This window comes from Callithrix jacchus, chromosome 2 (assembly GCF_049354715.1).
Source record: "Callithrix jacchus isolate 240 chromosome 2, calJac240_pri, whole genome shotgun sequence".
NCBI classification, from domain to species: domain Eukaryota; kingdom Metazoa; phylum Chordata; class Mammalia; order Primates; family Cebidae; genus Callithrix; species Callithrix jacchus.
In genome coordinates, this window is record NC_133503.1 from 107,875,628 (window position 1) to 107,889,864 (window position 14,237).

The 14,237-nt window shown below is 36.6% G+C and overlaps 1 protein-coding gene across 2 annotated transcripts in view; it reads left to right on the top strand.

Moving 5' to 3' along the window:
- SLCO6A1 (solute carrier organic anion transporter family member 6A1) overlaps nucleotides 1-14,237 on the top strand; it is a 144,001-nt gene that overhangs the window by 21,271 nt on the left and 108,493 nt on the right. The window lies entirely within an intron of this gene.

Consider the following 14,237-nt stretch of genomic DNA (forward strand, 5'->3'; position numbering starts at 1 on the left):
AACATTAACTGAGGAAAGGACACCCTATTCAACAAATGGTTCTGATATAATTGGCAGGCAACATATAGAAAAATGAAACTGGATCCTCATCTCTCACCTTATACAAAAATCAACTCAAGATGGATCAAAGACTTAAATGTAAGACCTGATGTCATAAAAATTTTAGAAGAAAACATTGGAAAAACTCTTTTAGACATTGGTTTAGGCAAAGACTTCATGACTAAGAACCCAAAAGCAAATGCAACAAAAACACAGGTAAATAGATGGGGCTTATACTAAAAAGCTTCTGCACAGCAAATGTAATGATCAACAGAATAAGCAGACAAGTTATATATATATATATATATAATAAAATATTACTCATCCATAAAAAGTAGTGAAATAATGGCACTTGCAGCAACCTGGATGGAATTGCAGACCATTATTCTAAATAACTCAGAAATGGAAAACCAAACATTGCATGTTCTCACCCATAAGTGGGAGCTAAGCTATGAGGATACAAAGGCATACTATTGATATGATGAACTTCGGGGACTCAGGGGAAGTGTGGGAGTGTGGCAAGTGATAAAAGGGTATAGTGTGCCCTGCCCAGGTGATAGGTACACCAAAATCTCAGAAATTAACACTAAATTCTGAGATTTCCATTACACATGGAAAAGGTAACCAAACACCACCTGTTGCCTAAAAACCTACTGAAATAATCTTTTTTAAAAGAGAGAAAAATGGTCATGGAAATAGGAATGGTGACTTTGTATCAGAGCACTAACATGAACTTCTTACCAAGAACAATCTCTAATTATATTCACCAGGAATTTAATATTACTATTGCTGATTATCCAACTGGTCAACAGTAGAAGCCAACCTTGAGTTTCCAATGTGATGCATTTTTGGAAAGACAAGTTGACCATCTGTCACATTGATTACACTGGCCCTTTTTAATGTAGAGGAGACAGTAATTTTCTCTTTACAGGGAAAAGATACATATTCTAGACAGGGTTTTTTCTTCCCTGCCTGCAGTGTTTCTGCTAGTACCACCATCCACAGACTTACAGATGCCTTATACATCCTTATAATATCTCACATAATTTTGCTTCTAAGAAATGTATGACAAGACAAAGGAAGTTTGACTGTATGATAACTACAGAATTCATTGGTCTTACTCTGTACTCCATTGTTCAGAAACAACTGGCTTGAGAGAATGGTGTAATGGCTCCATACCCTCAACTGTTGATTTTAATTTTGAAGCTAGATTACTGACTGCAAGATTCATTTTATGCATTGATCCAAACATTTCTATGTGGTGCTATCTCCCCCATATAGTTGCATGGTTTTGAGAACCAAAGCATGGAAGTAGATCATCTCATTTTTACATGAAATATTCTACTGGGTGAATTTTTGCTTTCATTTTCTGTACTCTTGAGCTTAATGGGTTTGGAGATCCTTACTCCCAAAGGGACATGATTTTGATACATTAAGAAATATAATGTTCTCAGTCAGTTGCAAATTCTAATGACCCTGAATTAACAAGTAGTGAAAGAGAGTCTAGAGGGTGGAGCCAAAATTGCTGATTAGAAGCAGCTACAGTGTGGCATTCACAGAGAGGAGCAAAATAAGTGAATATAGCACTTTCAATAGAAATATTCAGGTGCCCACATTGGGACTGATCAAGGAAAAAGCTTGACCTACACAGAATGAAGAAAAGCAAGGCAAGGCAATTATCCATCTGTGAGTAACATGGAGCCAAGGGAACTCCCACCCTCAGCCTAGGGAAGTGGTGAGTAAACATGTGACCCTGGAAAATGACACTTTTCCTATGGGTCTTTGCAATCATTGGATCAGGTGATTTCCTCCTGTACCCACTCCATCGGAGCTGGGTCTGACATACAGAGTTGTGTGGAGTCTTGACAGAGCAAGTGCTTAGGCACGCACAGAAACCAGGGAGATTTACCTACTCTGGCTCCAGGATCCCCAGCAAAGATGACTGCAACTCAGGCAAAAAGGGAGGTCTGTACATACACCAGGAAGGGGGTCAAATCCAGGGGCTGAGCAGGGTTATTCTGCAGGCCCCACTTTCACAGCACCTCACAAGACAAGACCCACTGGGCTGGAATTCCAGCCAGCCACTGGAAACAGGGTAGTTCCTGGCTGAGACGGGAAGGAGCTCCTGGGCAAAGGGGTAGGCCATCATCTTGGTTGTTCAGACAACTCAGCTAATCCAAGCTGAGGGCTTTGCTGAGTCCAAGCTGAGCAGGTTGGAGGTATTATCCCAGTACAACACAACTGCTTTGCCAAGGCGTGGCCAGACAGCTTTTTTAAATGAAACCTAGATCCACTCCTCCTCATTGGGTGAGATCTAACAGTGAGGTTTCCAGCCACCCCTGCCTGCATTCAATGGATAGAATTCCAATTTCTCCTTGGGATTGAGTGCTGGGGGAAGTGGTAGGTCACTACCTATGCTGTTTGGGCACTCTGCCATTCCAGCCTGTATACCTTCAAGACCTTAAACCAGTCATGGGCTGAAGGGATTCCCCAACATTAGCAGCTAGACTGCTTCTTTAAGTGGGTCACTGTACCTGTTCCTCCTGACTGGGTGAGACCTCCCAACTGGGGTCTCCAGCCACCTCCTATAGGTGTTTTTAGGCCAGCAATAGGTTTGTGCCCACCTAAGACAAAGCTCTCAGTGAAAAAAGCAGGCTACTATCCTTGCTGTGAACAGCCTTTACTGGTGATACCTCCAGGTACTGGAAAATATGAGGTGAATTGACCCCCAGAAAATGGCAGCAGCCCTACAGAAAAGTATCCAGAATGTTAAAAGAAAAACAACACAAAACTCATAACACAAAATACCCATCCAGTGGTCAGCAGCCTCAAAGATTGAAGGTAGATAAGGTAACAAAGATGAGAAAAAATTAGAACAAAAATGCTGAAAACTTAGAAAGCCACTGCTTCTTTTTTCCAAATGACCACAACACCTCTAAGATATTGGAACTGGGCTGAGGCTGAGATGACTGAGATGGCTGAAATGACAAAAGTAGGCTTTAGAATGTGGACAAAAATGAAATTCATTGAGCTAAAGGAGCACATTGTAACCTAATGCAAGAAAGCTAAAAATCATGATTAAACATGATTTAATGCAGGAGCTGACTGCCAAAGTAACCGGCATAGAGAAGAACATAACTGATCAGATAGAGCTGAGAAACACACTACAAAAGCTTCACAGTGCAATCACAAGTATTAATAGCAGAATAGAGCTAGCAGAGGTAAGAATCTTACAACTTAAAGACTATGAAATAAGTCAGGCACAACAATAGAGAAAAAATAATAAAAAAAGAACAAAACCTCTGAGAAATATGGGATTATATAGAGACTGACTCTGTGACTGATTGGTGTACATTAAAGAGATGAGGAGAATTGAACCAATTTGGAAAACATGTTTCAGGATATCATCCATGAGAACTTCCTCGATTTAGCTAGAGAGGCCAACACTCAAATTCAGGCAATGCAGAGAACCCCAGTAAGATACACCACAGAAGATCATCCCCAAGGCACGTAATAACAGGATACCCTGAGGTCAAGATGAAAAAAAAATGATAAGGGCGGTCAGAGAGAAAGGCCAGGTCACCTACAAAGGGAAGCCCATCAGACTAACAGTGGACATCTCAGTGGAAACCCTGCAAACCCAAATAGATTATGTGGGGGGGGGGACAATATTCAAGATTCTTAAAGAGAATGAATTCTAACCCAGAATTTTATATCTTGCCCAACTAAGCTTCATAAGTGAAAGAGAAATAAGACCCTTTTCAGACAAGAAAATGCTGAGAGAATTTGTTCATAGTAAACCAGCCTTATAAGAGCTTTAAAGGAAGCACTCTATATGGAAAGGAAAAGGAATTAACAGACACTACAAAAACACACTGAAGTACAGAGACCAGTGACACTATGAAGCAATTACATAAGCCTGCAAAATAACCAGCTATCATCATGATGACAGAATCAAATCAATGTGTAATAATAAATATATTAATCTTAAATATAGATGGGCTAAATGCCCTAATTAAAAGGCACAGAATGGCAGGCTGAATAAAAAACCAAGACCTATTGCTGTGCTGTCTTCAAGAGACCCTTCTCACATGCAAAGACACACAAAGGATCAAAATAAAGAGATGCAGAAAAATCTACCCAGCAAATGGAAAACAGAAAAAAGCAAGGGTTGTAATCTTAGTTTCTAACAAAAAAGACTTTAAGCCAACCAAGATCATAAAAGACAAAGAAGGACATTGCATAATGGTAAAGGGTACAATTCAACAAGAAGACTTAACTCTCCTAAATATATATGTACCCAATACAGGAGCACCCAGATTTATAAAGCAAGTTCTTAGAGACCTTTGAAGAGACTTAGACTTCCACACAATAATAGTGGAAGACTTTAGCACCCCACTGACAATATTATACAGATCATTGAGACAGAAAATTAACAAAGATATTTAGGACATGAACCTAGCTCTGGATCAAATGGGCTTGATAGATATCTACATAACTCTCCACCCCAAAACAATAGAATAACCATTCTTCTCATTGCCACATGGAGCGTTCACTAAAATTGATTACATAATCAGAAATAAAACACTTCTCAGTAAATGCAAAAGAACTGAAATCATAACAGGTTCTTGGACCACAGCACAATCAAATTATTTATAGAACTCAAGACTACAAAATTCACTAAAAACCATACAAATACATGGAAATTGAACAACCTGCTCCTGAAGGACTTTTTGGTAAAAAATGGAATAAAGGCAGAAATCCCGACGTTCTTTGAAACTAATGAGAACAAAGATACAACACACCAGAATCTCTGGTACACAGCTAAGGAAGTGTTAAGAGGGAACTTTATAGCCCACAGTAAAAAGCTGGGAAGATCTCAAGTTAACAACCTAATAAAACTAAAGAAACTAGAGAACTAAGAGCAAACAAACCCCCAAGCTAGCAGAAGATAAGAAATAACCAATATCAGAGCTGAACTAAAGGAGACAGACATGAAAAACCCTTAAAAATACTAAAAAATCCTGGAGCTGGTCTTTTGAAAGAATTAATAAAACAGATAGACAGCTAGCTGGACTGATAATGAAGAAGAGAGAGAAGATTCAAGTAAACACAATCAGAAATGATAGGGGGATATTACCACTGACCCCACAGAAGTACAAATAGAAATCAGAGACTGCTACAAACATCTTGATGCACATGAACTAGAAAATCTAGAAGAAATGGATTAATTCCTAGACACATATGTCCTCCCAACACTGATTCAGAAAGAAATTAATCCCTGAACAGACCAATAACAAGTTCTGAAATAAAGGCAATTATAAGTAGCCTATCAATCAAAAGAAGCCCAGAACCAGGTGAATTCACAGCAAAATTCTACCAGTTGTACACAGAAGAGCTAGAATCATTCCTATTGAAACTATTCCAAATAATTGAAAAGGAGAGCCTCCTCCCTTACTCACTTATGTGGCCAGCATCATCCTAATACAAAAACTTGGCAGAGATACAACAACAAAAAAGAAAACATCAGATCAATATACTTGATGAACATCAATGCAAAAATCATCAAGAAATACTGGCAAAACAAACCTAGCAGCACATCAAAAAGCTTATCCACCATGATCAAGTAGGCTTCATCTTTGGGATGCAAGGTTGGTTCAACATATACAACTCAATAAATGTGATTCATCACATAAGCATAACTAGAGACAAAAACTACATGATTATCTCAATAAATGCAGAAAATGTTTTTGATAAAATTTACCATCATTCATATTAAAAATTATCAATAAATTACATATTAAAGAAACATAATTCAAAATAATAAGAGCTGTATATGACAAACCCACAGTCAATATCCTACTGAATGGGCAAAAGCTGGATGCATTTCTCTTGAAAACCAGCACAATACAAGGATACCTTCTCTCACCACTTCTATTCAACTTAGTATTGAAAGTTCTGACCAGGGTGATCAGACAAGAGAAAGAAACAAAGGATATTCAAATAGGAAGAGAAAAAGTCAAACTATCTTTGTTTGCAGATGACATGATCCTATATCTGGACAACTCTATCATCTCCAAAGCTTCTTAAGCAGATAAGCAATTTCAGTAAAGCCTCAGGATAGAAAATCAACATGCAGCCGAGCGTGGTGGTTCAAGCCTGTAATCCCAGCACTTTGGGAGGCCGAGGTGGGTGGATCATGAGGTCAAGAGATCGACACCATCTTGGTCAACATGGTGAAACCCCGTCTCTACTAAAAATACAAAAAATTAGCTGGGCATGGTGGTATGTGCCTGTAATCCCAGCTACTCAGGAGGCTGAGGCAGAATTGCCTGAACCCATGAGGCAGAGGTTGTGGTGAGCCAAGATTGCACCATTGCACTCTAGCCTGGGTAACATGAGCGAAACTCCGTCTCAAAAAAAAGAAAATCAACATGCAAAAATTGCTAGGATTCCTATACATCACCAACAGGCAAGCCAAGAGCCAAATCATGAATGAATCCCCATTCACAATTGCCACAAGAAGAATAAAACACTTAGGAATACAGCTAACAAGGGAAGTGAAGGGTCTTTTCAAGGAGAACTACAAACCATTGCTCAGAGAAATCAGAGAGGACACAAACAAATGGAAAACGTCTCATGCTCACAGAGAAGAAGAATCAGTATTGAGAAAATGACCATACTGAAAAAAGCAATGTTCAGATTCAATGCAATTCCCATTAAACTGCCAGTGACATTCTTCATGAAACTAGAAAAAGACTATTTTAAAATTCACATGGAACCAAAAAAGAGCCCAAATAGCTAAGGCAATCCTAAGCAAAAAGAACAAAGCTGGAGGCATCACACTATCTGACTTCAAACTATACTACACGGCTGCATTAACCAAAACATGGTATTAATACAAAAACAGACACATGAACCAATGGAACAGAATAGAGAACCTAGAAATAAGACCACATACCTACAACCATCTGACTTTTGACACATCTGACAAAAACAAGCAATGGAGAAAGGATTCCCTACTTAATAAATGGTGCTTGGAGAACTGGCTAGCCATGTGCCATATACAAAAATTAACTCAAGATAGTTGTGGGTGTACAGCTTTATTTCTGGGCTCATTCTGTTCCAGTGGTCTATTTGTCTCTTTCTGTACCAGTACCATGTTGTTTTGTTTAACATAGCCTCGTAGTATAGTTTGAAGTCAGGTAGTGTGATGCATCCAGCTTCATTCTTTTTCCTTAGTATTGCCTTGGCTATTTGGGCTCTTTTTGGTTCCATGTAGCCCTGTAGTATAGTTTGAAGTTGGATATCAGGATGCCTTCAGCTTTGTTACTTTTTTTTAAAGAGAGGCTCACTCTGTCACCCAGACTGGAGTGCAGTGTTATGATCACAACTCACTGCAGCCTCAATTCCTGGACTCAGGTGATCCTCCCACCTCTAGAGTAGCTGGGACTACAGGTATGAATCATCACACCAGGATAATGTTTTTGTATTTTTGGTAAAGATGGGGTTTAAAAAGAAATTATAACTTCATATATGCCATATACAAAAATCAACTCAAGCTGGATTGAAGACTTAAATGTAAAGCCTAAAGCTATAAAAACCCTAGAAGAAAACCTAGGCAATATCATTCAAGAATAGGCACATGCAAAGATTTTATGATGAAGACACCAAAAACAATTGCAAAATAAGCAAAAATTGACAAATGAGATCTAATTAAGTGAAAGAGCTTCTGTACAGCCAAAGAAACTATTAACGGAATAAACAGACACCCTACAGAATAGGAGAAAAATTTGGCAAACTATGCATCTGACCAAGGTGTAATATTCAGCATCTGTAAGGAATATAAATTTACAAGAAAAAACAACTGCTTAAAAAGTGGGCAAAGGACAGGAATAGATACTTCTCAAAAGAAGACATACATGTGATCTACAAACATATGTGAAAAAGCTCACCATTACTAATAATTAGAGAAATGCAAATCTAAAGCACAATGAAGTCCTATCTCATGTCAGTCACAATGACTATTAAGAAGTCAAAATATAACAGATGCTGGTGAGGTTGTGAAGAAAAAGGAACTCTTTTACACTGTTGGTGAGAGTGTAAATTAGTTCACCCATTGTGGAAGACAGTGTGGTAATTCCTCAAAGATCTAGGGACTGAAATACCATTCAACCTAGGAATCCTATTACTTGGTATATACCCAAAGATAGACATCATTCTATTCAAAAGACACATGCATATGTGTGTTCATTGCAGCACTATTCACAAGAGCAAAGACATAGAATTAACCTAAATTCTAATCAATGATAGCCTGGATAAATAAAGTGGGGCACATATACACCATGGAATACTATACCGCCATAAAAATGAATGGGATAATGTCTTTTGCAGGGATATAAATGGAGCTGGAGGCCATCATCCTTAGAAAACTAATGCAGAAATAGAAAACCAAATACCGTATGTTCTCACTTATAAGTGGGAGCTAAATGATGAACATACATAGAGGGGAACAACAGACACTGGGGCCTACTGGAGGGCAGAGGGTGGGAGGAGGAAGAAGATGAGAAAAAAGTATCTAATTGATACTAGGCTTAATACCTGGTTTATGAGATAATCTGTAAAACAAATCCCTTTGACACACATTTACTTATTTAACAAACCTCCACATCCTGCACATGTAGCCATTAACTTAAAATAAAGGTTACGAAAAGAGAATCACAATACTAACTAATGTGAATATTTTGAGTTACTGGTTGGGGAGGAATGGGTTTCTGCTATATAACAGAGACAGTCATAAATTTGTTTTAAATCCAGGGGATTTACCTGATTCTTAGTATTCACATTGCCCAGTAATTCTCTTTAAATAACTGCCTCAACTTATAAAAGAAAATACCACTAAGGTTCAGATCCTATAGGAATAGGACAATAGTTGGGTCACCTCACCAGGTGAAGTATCCTTTCCAACCAAGGTGCTAGGTGAGGGTAAGGCATTCATACAATAGGTGGTAAAAAAAAGGCAGATGTGATGGTAAACTTAGACCTTGTCACTAATAATGATGCAGGGACAGTGGCAACTAGGTTTTGTGTTACTTTCCTTCTAATTTTTATTCTTTCAGGTTATATGATGAGCCCTGGTAATGGTAACTATTTTAGATGTAATATCTTTGTCTCAAGATACTTGAGACAAAGAATTTGAGATAAATACATGAGTACACACTATTAATTTGAGAAATGATACTAGGAAGCATGATGGGGTAGTGGAGAAATAAGCAAGAGAAGGTAAAGAAGACAATAAAGTGTTCATTATATTGAGCAGTACTCAATCCCACTGGAGACTGGTGGACAGTGTAAGATATGAGTTATCCCAGCAGCCATTTAAAGGAGATTGGATATATATCTACTAACTCCTGGAAATTCTTGGTCACATGATGCTCCTGAGGTTAATATTAACCCCTAGGTATTTCTGACCTGCTCTTTGAGATCTGGGCCACGCATAGAGTTCCTGCTATTCAAAGTTATTCATTGCTATACATGGGAGTGATGAATGCCTAGCTGAGGTAATACAAATGAGACACTAACAACATCTTCTGCAACAAAGTTTTACTTTTCAATTGTAAGTATATTCGAATTGTTATAATCCCATTATTGTATAGTGGCTAACAGGATTTGGTGTGTCTATCTTGAGAACTTTACTCACCCAATATTTTTTCTCCAGCAAAGAACAATAATAGATTTTGAGGTACAGAAGTGATGGATTGTGTTGGATAGCATCAGTTTGCTGCGATTGTTCCACTCTCTATTTTTCTCCACCCTGCTCTGTACCTAAGGAGGTTGACCTATTATAGGCAATATTAATGGGCTCCTTTATCATCTAGCTTAATTTTAAGTTTGGCTTGTGAAGAGCACTGGCAAGAGATATGAGAGCATGAGGAAACTTAAATCTGGATATTTATTCTTTCCTCTCCTGATGAATCTCAATGGTTTGGTGGTGTCTCTTTAATAAAGGCTACATTTGTCTAATGACACTCAGATACAACCACCTGTATAGTTAACTTCTGTCTCCTCTTGCCTCTTCAGGCACCTTTTTCAGGTGGTAATGACTCTCTTCTGTTGTGAGACCCAGAATACCATATTTTCCTATACAGATTTCTTTACACTTTATAGTTCCTTTTATTAAATTACTCAAAGAGAATATATTGTTAGGACTCAGTATGTGTATTAGCCTTCTGTATTTTTTAACTTTGAATTTGCTGCTTATTTTCTTTCTTATTTTTATATTGGTTCATTATTTCTTATAGATTTATAAAAGTTCTTCACTTATTATGGATGTTAATTATTTGTGAGATCTATGACAAATAATTTCTCCCAATCTGTCCTTAAACTTTGCATATGGTATCTTGTATTATACAAACCTTAAAAGTTTTTATATAATCAAATATGTCAATATTTTTCTTTTTATAAACTTTTAATGTTCTTTCTTGCTTAAGATGTTCTTTTTTTAAATTTCAGTCATTTTTGAGGAACAGGTGGGTCTTTTTATTATGTGAAGAAGTTCTTTAGTGGTAATTTCTGAGATTTTGGTGCTTCCATCACCTGAGAAGTGTACACTCTACCCAGTGTGTAGTCTTTTATCCCTGACCCCCATCCTACCCTTTTCTGCTAGTTCCCAAAATCCATTACACTTTTCTTATGCCTTTGCATCCTCATAGCTTAGCTGCCACTTAGGATTGAGAACATATGATGTTTGGTTTTCTATTCCTAAGTTACTTCTTTAGAATAATGATCTACAGTTCCATCCAAATTGCTGCAAATGCCATTATTTTGTTCCTTTTTACTGGAGAGTACAATTCCATGGTGTATATATAACACAATTTTTTAAAAATCTACTCATTGGTTGATGGATATTTAGGCTGGTTCCATTATTTTTGCAACTGCAAGTTGTGCTGCTATAAGCATGCATGTGCAGGTATCTTTTTCATAGAAAGACTTATTTTTCTCTGGGTAGATACCCAGTTGTGGGATTGTTGGATCAAATGGTAGTTCTACATTTAGTTCTTTAAGGCATCTCTAAACTGTTTTCAATAGTGGTCATATTCATTTACATTTCCACCAGCAGTGTAAAAGTGTTCCCTTCTCACCATATTCACATCAACATATACTAATTTTTATTTTTAAATTATGGCCATTCTTGCAGGAGTAAGGTGGTATCTCATTGTGGTTTTAATTTGCATTTGCCTAATAATTAGGCAAATGAGCATTTTTCGTATGTTTCTTGGCCATTTGTATATCTTCTTTTGAGAATGGTCTATTGATGTCTTTGCCCACTTTTTGATGGGATTTTTTTCTTGCTGATTTGTTTGAGTTCCTAGTTGATTCTAGATATAGTCCTTTGTCATGTGCATGGTTTGCAAATATTTTCTCCCACTCTGTGGGTTGTTTGTTTGCGAATTATTTATTTGGCTGTGCAGAAGCATCTTGTTTAATTATATTTCATCTACTTTTTTTTTTTGCTTTTGAGATTTGCTTTGGGATTCTTGTTCATGAACTCTTTGCCTAAGCTAACATCTAGAAAAGTTTTTATAATGTTATCTTCTAGAATTTTTATAACATCAGGTCTTAAATTTAAGTCTTTGATCCATCATGAGTTGATTTTTTATAAGGTGAGAAATAAGGATCTAGTTTCATTCACGTTGCTTGCCAATTATCCCAGCACCATTTGTTGAATAGGGTGTTTTTCCCCAATTAATGTTTTCATTTGCTTTGTCAAAGATCAGTTGGTTGCAAATATTTTGCTTTATTTATGAGTTATCTATTCTGTTCCACTGGTCTATGTATCTATTTTTACATCAGTAGCATGCTGTTTTGCTGACTATAGCCTTGTAGTGTAGTTTGAAATCAGGTAGTGTGTTTTGCTGACTGTAGCCTTGTAATGTAGTTTGAAATCAGGTACTGTGATGCCTCTAGATTTGTTATTTTTGCTTAGTCTTGCTTTGGCTATATGGGCTCTTTTTTGGTTCCATATGTATTTTAGGAATGTTTTTTCTAGTTTGTGACTAATGACGTTGGTACTTTGTTGGAAATTGCACTGAATCTATAGATTGCTTTTGGCAGTATGATCATTTTCACAATATTGATTTTACCCATCCATGAGCATGGAATGTGCTTCTGTTTGTGTCATCTATGATTTCTTTCAGCAGTGTTTTATAGTTTTCCTTGTAGAGGTTTTTCATCTCCTTAGTTAGGTATGTTCCTAAATATTTTATTTTACTTCTTGCAGCTGTTGTAAAAGAGATTGAGTTCTTAATTTGTTTCTCAGGTTGGTTAGTGTTAGTGTATAGAAGTGCTACTGATTTGTGTACATTGATATATTATCCTGAAACTTAACTGAATTCATTCATCAATTCTTATAGCTTTTTGGATGGGTGTTTACAGTTTCTAGGTATACAATCATATTATCAGTAAACAGCGACAGTATGACTTCCTCTTTACTGATTTGGATGCCCTTTATTTCTTGTTTAATTGCTCTGGCTAGGACAAGAAGTTCTTATGCTCTATAACATTATTAAAATATTTGACCATATTTTCTTCAGTACTTTTGTAAATGTGTTTGTATGTTTATATTTAACATTTAATTTCAGTTTAATTTTGCATATAAGACATATGAGCCAAGCTTCTTTTTTTTCTTCAAAAAGATATCTAATTGTACTGATGATATTTATGTATCATTATGTGCTTTTTATTGATATTAAATACCATCTTCATCATAAATTAAATTTACCTGTATCCATAGATTTTCTTCTTGTTCCATGTAATCTGTTTCCTGATACACATTTCTATTCCCATGCCAATATTACAATGTTGTAGTTATTTAAACTTTATTGTATAGTTTGCTATTTAGTAGAAGTACCCATTTATTATTGTTTTTCATCCAACATTGGGGCTCTGTTTGCAAAATGACTGTTCCATTTAAATTCCATAATCTCAGGTTTTAATCAAAGCATTTTGATTTAAATTACTTGAACTTATGGACCACATTAGGACTGTTATCTTTTCATACATATGGTATGCTACTCTATTGTCTCTGTTCTTCTTTTATACCCTTCAATAAAGATGTATAATTTCCTTTATTGAACATATTTTATTAAGCCTATTCTTAGGCATATCATCTTTTAAAAATATTGTGTGTGGAATCTCCATATTTTACATATAACGTTTATATTGTTTTCCCCAATCTATAGTTTTTTATTTTTAGTTGATTTCCCTAGCTCTTCTGGGTACACATGTAATGATCACATGTAACATAATGTATATAGTTAGAATGTATAGCTAGGTTCAAAAGTGAAAAAAAATCTCCTGAATATAATAATCAATGAGGAAACATGCAGCCCTAGTGACAATCTGGAATTGAAACTCCCTGAGTGTAGCATATGCAGATATGTATGACAAGTGGGTAATGGAAATCAAGACTGCAACCCTAGGAAAAGTGGAATTTCTATTCCTTAATAATGCTTGCAGTGGATAATGAGTTGTCCCATCAGTGAATAAGACTGCATACATTCTATAAAGAACAAGGCCTATAAGCAAGTTACCAGGTCTTGGCTGGCAATAGAAACACTCATGAAAACCCAGCACTTCCAAAACTGTTTCCTGTCGATGCAGGCATTTTCCCACAATGGCTGTTTGGAGGGGGTCTTAAATGTGTGTAGAGTGGAAGACAATGGTGTCTATGTATTAATAAACTTCCCCTAATATCCTCCCTAAATGACAGAATAGCTTTACAGCTGTGAAAATTCTCACAAATCCATGGCTTCAGTATTAACTGAAGACAAAGTATGCTTAAACTGCAAAATAATTATGACTAAAAAGAGAATAATAACAAATCCCAGCATAGGATCCTTTACTTTCCCATATCACCTTCCCCACTGCAAGGCTTTATGGTGAGCAAAGGCAGACGAAAAAAAAATTGTAGAGAAGACAGAAGACAGACTGGTTAATAAAGGGTCCTATGGGTGAATTTGGAATAATAACTACAAGGATACATTCACACTAAATCTGAGAGTTCAGAGAAGGGACTAGAAGAATGGGATTTCAATGTATTTGTAATTGAAAGGGTTAAATGCCATAAAGAGTTTCAGTTGTGCAACATAAAGGGCGAGGCTTGTCATAAAGGTCTAAGTGCTTGATTTTTAAGAATG